Source organism: Parasteatoda tepidariorum, chromosome 5 (assembly GCF_982258835.1).
Source record: "Parasteatoda tepidariorum strain Cologne lab strain chromosome 5, Ptep-v5.0, whole genome shotgun sequence".
Lineage (NCBI taxonomy): Eukaryota > Metazoa > Arthropoda > Arachnida > Araneae > Theridiidae > Parasteatoda > Parasteatoda tepidariorum.
The window spans coordinates 51,897,235-51,906,786 of NC_141759.1; the positions used below are offsets into that span (position 1 = coordinate 51,897,235).

At 29.3% G+C, this 9,552-nt stretch overlaps 1 long non-coding RNA gene across 1 annotated transcript; it reads left to right on the forward strand.

Annotated features, from left to right (window-relative positions):
- The first annotated feature begins 73 nt into the window (after window positions 1-73).
- Window positions 74-5,783, forward strand: LOC147809345 (uncharacterized). The gene is made up of 2 exons (XR_015433719.1): window positions 74-879; window positions 1,773-5,783. It is a non-coding gene; the product is annotated as an uncharacterized LOC147809345 (long non-coding RNA).
- Window positions 5,784-9,552: the final 3,769 nt, after the last annotated feature.

A 9,552-nucleotide genomic window follows, 5' to 3' on the forward strand; every position in this document is an offset into this window, starting at 1 on the left:
CAATTTTTTAAAATACATTAATTTTTTCATTTAAAATTTACAAATTATAAATCTTTAAAAAAAATGTGTTCAGATTTTTCTGGCACAGAGACAGAATGTTATTATTTATCATAACAATTTATGAAAATCAAATGAAAAAAATAGAGACCAGTGATGTGTCCAATGTCAAAGTTCACCCTGACATCTGTTTGGTACAGTGATTGATCTTTCCATCTTTATGTCCTTGTTTTAGTATACACGAGCAAAGGAGGGGATACAAGCCTCTATATTCATTGTCTACGAAGTACTTCGATTGGTTTGAATAAATTATCAAACTGAGCATGCGCGTTATTAAAATTGCGCCAAACAAAAATGCTAAAAACGCCATTCTAGTAAGCCTGACAAAACGATTAAGCGATAACGATGAAAACGATTATATAATCAACCAATCAAATGCCTCTATTTATCAAAAAGGCGGGCAGCCAAGCAACAGCCAAACGGTAATGAGTTTTTCGAGGGTAAATTGCACTGTGATCAGAAGTTCGTAAACCGTAATCAGAAAAAATGCCCTTTTAACCTTTACCTCTTTGGTATGACCATGGAGTGTAGAGCATGACCTTTGGCCAAGGGCATGACCCTCGTTTTTGCGGATTAATAACTGTGGTTATAGCTTGCATGGAATAAGATATTTGGTCAATTTAGGAATTGGTAACTGGGCGGAGTGAGCTTGACGCTAGCTTTTATCCATCAATCTTCTTATAACCCTATATTGATTGTGTGACCAAAATTTTTCGCCAAAGCAATTGGCGTTGTTTAAACAAAAGCTATTGTTAGAGGAAGCCATTTGTATTTGGCTGCGCGGGATTTCATATTTTATCATCATAAAAGTTTTAATTACAGGTAATTCTTATTAATTAAAGATTTATAATATTAGTGTACGTTTCATAGCAGTATATAAAAAAATTACATGAAATTTTTAAAAAGATTAATGAATTTTATTAAATATCTGTGAATACCACGCGTTAGATTTTAAAGTAAATAGTTTGTAAAATGTATGTATTTTAAGAAAATCGTTATAAAAATTCATTTATCAAAGTTTTTCTCTGCTTCCTTAGAAATCCTTTGTTTGATCTGCCGAAATTGTGTGAAGCAGTTTAGTAATGAAATTTCATTTAGTTGAATTACTTGATTTATGTTTATTTTAGTGACATAATACAGAGGTATCTTTTTTTTCTATGAAATATATTGCTAATTAAAATTTATTATATACAGAAAGATTAATATTGAATTTTCTTAAAAATAGTGAAGAGGGTTTTGATCATGTCTAAAATAATTTGTTTCAATTTTATTGTAAACTAATCTAAAAAAAAATTCTGAGAGAAATGGAACAAATTTAGATAATATTTATCATTTTCATTCACAGTTACTGCATTCATTATTATTCTTTTAGGTTGTCTTAACTATTGAATAAATTATGAGCATGCATACTTTCAAAAAAAATTTTTATTCTATAGGTGTATCACAATATGTGCAAAACAATTTGTACTCAATAATTTGTTTTATTTAAAATACATAATACAAATACTATAATAAATTAGAAGATAATTCAGATTAGCAAGTTATCTTTATTGGATATTAATATGAAATTGAATTTTTTCAATTATTTAACTTCTCAAACTATATCTATAATTGTATTTTTTTCATTACCCTAAGATTTTTGACAGTTTACGTGGACAATGTAAAGCAAACTTTTCATATTTCTTCTTTCTCTTCATAAAATACTTTTTTACTAGGTGATTCCTTGGAGAAGTATTTGGCTAATTACTTAAATGCTGAATGAAAATGGGATATCGATGTTTGCACACCCTGGAATCGGTGTGGACAAATTAAGTGTGCAGTTGTGAAGGGACGATTGTGTTTTTGTCTTCATTCATGTTGGTAAGTTGAAATGTAATTTATTTACATATTTAATGATTATGTATCTAAACCATTTGTTGGCATTGTTAGTATCTTGTGTAACTATTCTAATTCAGATACTTATTTATTTTTTTATTAATATTACTTATGGTTGTGCTATAAAATAATAATTTATTTTGCTTTTCTTAATAATAAAGGAACTAATGATGTGCAATTGGGTACAATGCCCAACTTTAAAAAACTGGCTTGTGTGGTTAATAAAATTTGTGGGGTTATTGGGGAGATTTTGTTTGGTTATCTGTGGAAGAATAATTCTGGGTAGCCAGCCGCCAGGAACTAATAAAAAGAGAAGGGAACTCAGAAGGTATAACTCGTAACCACCCCCGGACAACTATCTACATGTTTTTTTTTTTTTTTTTGTTATTAAATTTGCAAGTTTAAAATCTGTTTAGCACCTTGGCGATTGTAGTTGGCACGGCAGATCACAATACAGAAATATTTCTGAGTTGTTTTTCTCGAACGAAGAGTTTAGAAATTTCTCTTGCTGAAAGATCAGCGTATGCATCAACATTTTGTTAATCTTGAAAACGTCACTATAAAGCTATTCAATGAAGTAATTAAAACTTTGTGAATTTTACTTGGGCTAATGTTCTGTGAATCAGCTTTATCTGTGGATGAATGTATTGGTTAAGATCACATACATTTAAACTGCCAGGGCCATATTCAACTGGCAAACATCTTTGAAGAATGCATAGCAAAGTTGCTAAAAAAAGAAGTGTATTTATACACAACTTTATATACTAATAATATAAAAATATTGTAATCTTGTCTTGACATTTAGCCAGATAACCAGAACTCATCCCATACAAATAAGAAAGAGTAGTCACAGTCAGATATCTGTTTAGAAGAGATTTGGGTTCGTTAACGAACTATTCACAAAATATCTTTTCATAAAAACGGACATTTCACAAAATAATTTATCCTTTACTCAGACCCTTCACAAATTCGTTTATCTTCATTATTGTTTTGTTAATCGAATAAGCCCTTCCGGGGGGGGGGAGAGAACGACAGATGTAATCTAAATAAATTTTGTCTTCGGCAGACACTTCTTCCTTTATTCGTCCGAAATGAATATTCTGCGTTCAGCAGTATAGGCAAAATACCAAATATTTGTATGTTGCATCTCTAATTTAGTAGCAGCAATTGCTGTTTATTTTTTAAATTTTAATTTTTTTAATTATAATTTTACAGTGTTGGACATAATCTTGTAAGTCTTTACAATTTAAAAACTCCTTGAAAAAGTTTTTTTTTTTTTTTTTTTTGCAATAACAGACCCTATTTGCACAAATTCACAAAAGCAGGACCCTGGTTGAAAGAATGTGACTTAACGTTTATTTTATATTCACAAATTACAAGTAATTTTTTTCCAATTTTACAAATACGGACCTTTTACAGAATGTCTGGACAGATCCCTGACAGTACTTGAACAGATTTAGTACTATGATGCTGTAAAGAAAAATATTCAGTAGAGAGTGTTTTTTTCTAATATTCTTATCTGTGCTACTTTACACAATGCAGAAAATTTTTTAGATGCAATAGAATATTTTATGACTAGTTCTCTCTCTCAATGATTCTGGTTCTACCCTTAAAGGACAGAGGGAAGATTGTTTAGAGCATTGTACCTGAATTATAAATACTCTTCCACTTTAAATGCCTTTGGTAAAATATACTAAATGAATAATGCTAATAACGCTAATGAATAATGCCAATTGCTATTTCTAAATAGCAATGGATATATGTTCAACACTAAAAGAGATTAGAAAAAATTTTAGATTGCACGGAGATTGATCTAATTCTATTCTTTGTTAGCTTAAATGAGATCTAGACTTAACAGAAGCTAATATGAGTGTCTCAGTTAGTATCTTTCTCTTTTATTACTATAATGTTTTGATTATTCGGAGAATTGTTTATTTTTAACAGTGGCATTATACCTTAATCGTTGTGAGTTTTTTTTCCCCAACTGTATTGTTATAGTATGGATTGTTTACTGTTAGTACAGCACTGTTTATAAATTATTACAGTATTAATAAAATAATTAAAGTCAGAATGAATTAAATGATCTTTTAATGTTTATCAGTATTTGTCTTTAATCACACCGTGGTTAAGGAAAAGACAGTGCCCTACCAGTTAGTATATTCCTCTTTTATTAATAATTTATATTCTTTTACTTTGATTATTTCAAAAATATTTATTACTTTTGTTTTTATCAGTGGCATTTATTTCATTCTAAATAAAAACTAATTTAATGTTTGATCTAGATACTAATAAGTTTAGAAAATTAATTTATGATTTTATTTTTTATTCTTGTAAAAGGTTTAAAAAATAATATTCATTAAGGAACTGGTGATGTCGACAGAATTTAGATGATTAGATACTAAAAAACTGGGAACAGTGCAATCAAACCTGAACAATGGACAAACACATCAACATGTACTGGCTCATCATTAAAAGTCAGCGTGGGGATAACACAACATGCACATTCCATGATCCATCATGGACTCGTGCCTTTAAGAAGCCTACGTGGCTGTCTCTAGGGTAAACGGTGACTCAACAGTGCACACACCAACTGAACAATTGGCTGTGGGGTCATTTATGTTGTGTAAAGAAAATATAATAAAATCTGTGCTGTGACTAACTATTAAATGCTGTGATGTAATGTCCTGTGATTGTCTTGTTCTTAAAGCCATTAGTCTTTATATGTAAACCCTGATTGATGCTGCAATAGAAATATTAAATAATATTAATCAGACACTTTCCCTCTCTTTCAGATGTAAGTAACCTGACTAAATTGGGGATCTGCAAAAAGAAAAAATCGAGCAACAAAGCTAATGTTGCAATAATTTACACTCCTTTTTTATGTCTTGATTTTAAAGTGACAGATGTGTCAAATCCCCGAGTATGAGTTTGAGTGATGCTTCCTCCCAAAAGAGTTGTGAGACCACTCTGAAAGTGTCACAAGTATGCCATATGCGTGGAAAAAGATGGATATGCCAGATTTAATAATAATAAAAAAATTTCTGTTAATCTGTGCTTATAACTTAAAACTTATACTTCTGTGCTAAAAGTTCTTTCACTCTGTAATTCAAATTGATTCAAACTAATGTATGCAATCCTTTATTAGATTCACAATTTGAAGAGTTGTGCTTTTATCTATATACTTAACCATTGGTTGAAATCTTAACAAGGTATCTTGATTACAATATTAATTTGAAGCAACTTGTTCTCTTCTAGCTTTTGCCTGGATTCTGCTGATGATTCATGTTTGTCCCGGGGAATGGTCTCACAGCATTGTCTGCTTAAAGCTTTTCTGTGAGATATATTTACCAGGACTTGATTTTCTACAATGGTTTATGCAGAGTCTCATTTAGTTTGAAGAATATCTCTGTACCGTAACAAGATAACATTTCAGTCATTGATTTTGCTATATGTATTAAATATAATTGTATATTTTTTAAATTCATAAAAATAAACGAAAAGCGTTTAGGACTATAAAATATATTTTAACTATAATCACAAAATTTGTTTTTAGCTGCATACAAGACAAATATGTTCTGATATGCACCATTTCTAGCTTGTCTTACCTTTCTTCTATCTTATTTTTATGTGTGTACATTGTTAGAATAATTTTTAAGTTGATAAATTAACCGAATATAAATATGGTGAGAAATTATAGTCCTAAAAAGGATACTAAGCTTCTAGAAAGCAAAAATGGCAAATTTCTTTTAAAGATTGAAAATGAAAATTTCAGTGTGAGAGCTGCTGCCAGAGCTGAAGTGTTAATCTTTATTCCGGCTTTTAAATAAAACGTTTTAATAGCTGCTTAAAAATATCTTTTTGGTTTATTTGTTTGATCTTAATGTCTTATTTGTTAATTACCATTGTATAATTATTTTTAAACAGCCCATTTACTATAAAAACTGGTGATCAGTAATTACCCCAGAAATGATCAAGAGAAGGGGTAATTCCTTATCACTAAAAATTTAAAATCTTTTAAATTCTAATTAGATTTTTAAACAAAAGAAGGTAGCATAGGACTCATCCCATATAGCCTCAAATTTCCAGTAAATATTAAAATTCTATTTTGAATAGTTTTTTCACAAAACAGATGTTTGCATTTTTTGATCAGGAATTACCCCAGGTCACCCTATTAGGTATCCAAAGGTATGTTAATTCAGATAAAATAGTATGTTCTGTTTTCATTAATTAAAATATCAACTGCACTAAGTAATTAGCTTATTTGCTAGTCACCTTTTTAAACCATTGAGATTGAGTTCTCGTGTGTGAAGATATAATAACTAGATCAGAAGCTATTTAAGGTTTTGTTTATGCAGTACTTACCAAATTCACTAAGTTTAGTGCCTTTAAATTTGTTATAAGTCTATAGAATTTCTGTAAAATTATTTTCTGCTGCAAGCATGTGTTCAGATTTATAATTTTTATTTAGTTGATGGGTTGTAGATATGCTGTAGTTGAGTTTATTAAAAATGTAAGAATAATAAATGTTTTTGAATATTTTATTCAAATTCCAATCTTCTTGTAGCTAATGCAATTAATTAAAGTGATAAAAACAATTCAATAAACCAAAAAGTTTGTTTGCTCTTGTTACAAAATTAAATTCAGAATGACTGCATATAAATTCTGCGAATAAATTTTAAATCATTGATAATTGTATGAATACAGGTAAGCAGCACATGCATATGAATACTTAAATTATTTCTATTAAAAAAATTTCTATTACTCTATTAAAAAAAATATTTCTATTTTAGGATAAACTTATACAGTACAGAACCCGTTATCCGGAAATCAGAAAGCCGGAAAACCAAAAAACCGGAACGAAATTCAATAAATTTTCCCGCCATATTTTAAAAAAAAAAAACGAAAAGCGTTAGTTAACTTATTTTTAACGAACTGTAATTCAACTTTTTTTTATTTTCAACTAGCTAAATATCCACTCTTCGAACAGGATTAATAAAATCAAAAAAACAATCACTCGGTACTGAACAACCCAATGAAATCGTGGACAAAACTGAACGGTATATACTGACAAAATTAATAAGCAAAAACATAACAAAACCTGTTTTTTGTTGTTCAGCCCATTAAAATTGAGATTAACTGTATTCAACATTACTAGGCATAATATCGAAATTAACCATTAACTTGGAATTTTTGTAAATAAGTAATTTTTTTAATTTATATAATAGGAATTACCCATATTAATTAAGCATCATTGGCGACAATAATAGTATGGCGCTTGTTTACGATTAATCTATACGAATAAGTACCTGAACTCCATAAATGTTGCTTTTTGTAACATAACGGCTTACTTTTTAGTATTTCAATATGCATCTATTACATTACTTAAATGAACTGAGCGTCAGCATTAACACTTTGACTCAGAATTTTCATTAAATATATTTTTTTTCATTATTTCTTTGTATTTATTCATGTCAGGATAGGTGAGAAATAAATTTAGAAGTTTAATAATATTTGGTGAGATGAAATATAACGTGAAACACCATGTCTTTTCCTGCATAAAAAGTCAAATATTTCAAACGCGGTTCACTTCCAAACAATTTAACTAATATGCAGTTATTTAAATCTTAGCGAAACAGTTATTTATAATTGAAACTTCTTTAATTTACAAAATCATCAGTGGCGTAGCGAGGGGTGGGCAAGGGGGGGCATCATGCCCCGGGCGCTACTCACAAAGGGGCGCTAAATGGTCCGCAAAACAAAAAATTGCTGGATAATTTTTTTTTATTATAATTGATTTCTGGAAAATATATTTTAAATTAGTGCCAGGGAAATATAATAAATGTTAATTCATGAATATTATTCATAATATTTAATATCTAATTCATATTAAATATTATATTAAATTCATATTCATATTAAATATATTTCAATATTTAATTCACGTCCTTGTCATCGCGCTCTGCTTAGAATAAAAATGAAATGTTATTAAATATTAAATATTATAAATAAGTTTAATGTCAGCATAAATTATATTGTACATTTCACTATGTTACTACCTTTCAAGTTCAAGACATTCTTGGTAAGTAATAAATCAAATAAGATTACTTACTACATCTACTCGACGCTTCTATTATTAAGTGAATAGAGTATGAAAAAATTTGTTAACAGAAAAATTTGTTGTTCTCATATTTGTCACCACAGATTCAAAATCAATTCATTCATCTTCTGGCATTTACAGTTCGAAATCAACTAATAAACGATATCAAAAGAAATAAATATTATGGACTTTTGTTTGACTCAACTCCTGATATCTCTCATCGAGAACAAATGTCCCAAGTCGCTAGGTATGTAGATGCTGATTTTATCAATAAAAAAGTTTCCATCAAAGAATCTTTTTTAAGTTTCATTGAAATACATGCTAAAGATGCAGCCTCGATCGAAAATACAATTTTAAAGAAATTAAATTACGATGAAATTTCATTAACAAACTGCAGATCACAATGTTACGATAATGCTGCCGTGATGGCAGGTCACACATCTGAAACGCGATGGAGCGCTAGAATACAAGCAGTTATCGTTATCATCTATGAGCTAGAGAATATAAAAGAACTAATAGAAAAGTTAGCAGAGCACACTACCACTACAAGTGACAACAGAAGTGAAGCTATAATTCTGTTGCAAAATATACTAACCTTTAGTTTTATAACTTTACTTCATTTCTGGTATGAAATCTTAACAAGGATTGATCGTGTGCAGCTCAGATTACAAGATCCTAGAATGAATTTTAGAGAAGTGTTCCATGATCTTGAATCATTAGCGACTGAACTAGCCGAAATTTGAGACAAGCTCTGTAAAGAGGTAATAGAAAAAGCAGAGTCTCTTTGTGAAAAATGGGATATGGATACAACAATACGTGCCTGGAGAATTGGCTATGGTGGTCTTTCCGCAGAAAGTGAAATTTCTCGCGTTATGAAAAGCACTCTTGATCGTCTCCAAGAAATGTGTACACGATTTACACGATTAAGTGACCTTAATTTCAAATTTGAATTTCTACTAGACGTTGAAAATTTATTAAACAAGGATAATGTTGATAACAACCTTGAAAAAAAATTGTAAAAATCTGGGTGAATTTTATAATACAGATTTCAATGTAATAGAACTTTTTATCAAAATATGTGACAGCAAAATGTTACTCCGCAGTAGAAAAGAAATTAAACCTAAAACTCCATTAGAATTTCTTACTGTTATAATCAATCTCAAATGGAGAAGATGTTTTTCCAAATCTGAGAGCGGCATTTCAAATACTCCTGACTATCTCAGTATCAATTGCTAGCTGCGAACGTTCATTCAGCAAATTAAAATTAATTTTGAAAAGCCTAAGTGACCTAGCATTTTTAAGAGTGGAAAGAGAAAAATTTTAAATGATCAATTTTGATGATATTATTGATACATTTGCTTCATCAAAAGCACGGAAAATTTAGACATAGTAATAGTTATATTAATGTATTATAATCATATGATTATTAAATATATGTATCTCCTTAGAGATAATAAATATTTACTTTTTTATTGTTTAAAAATTGCGTGTTTCTAAAATATTTCTTTATAAATATGCAAAAT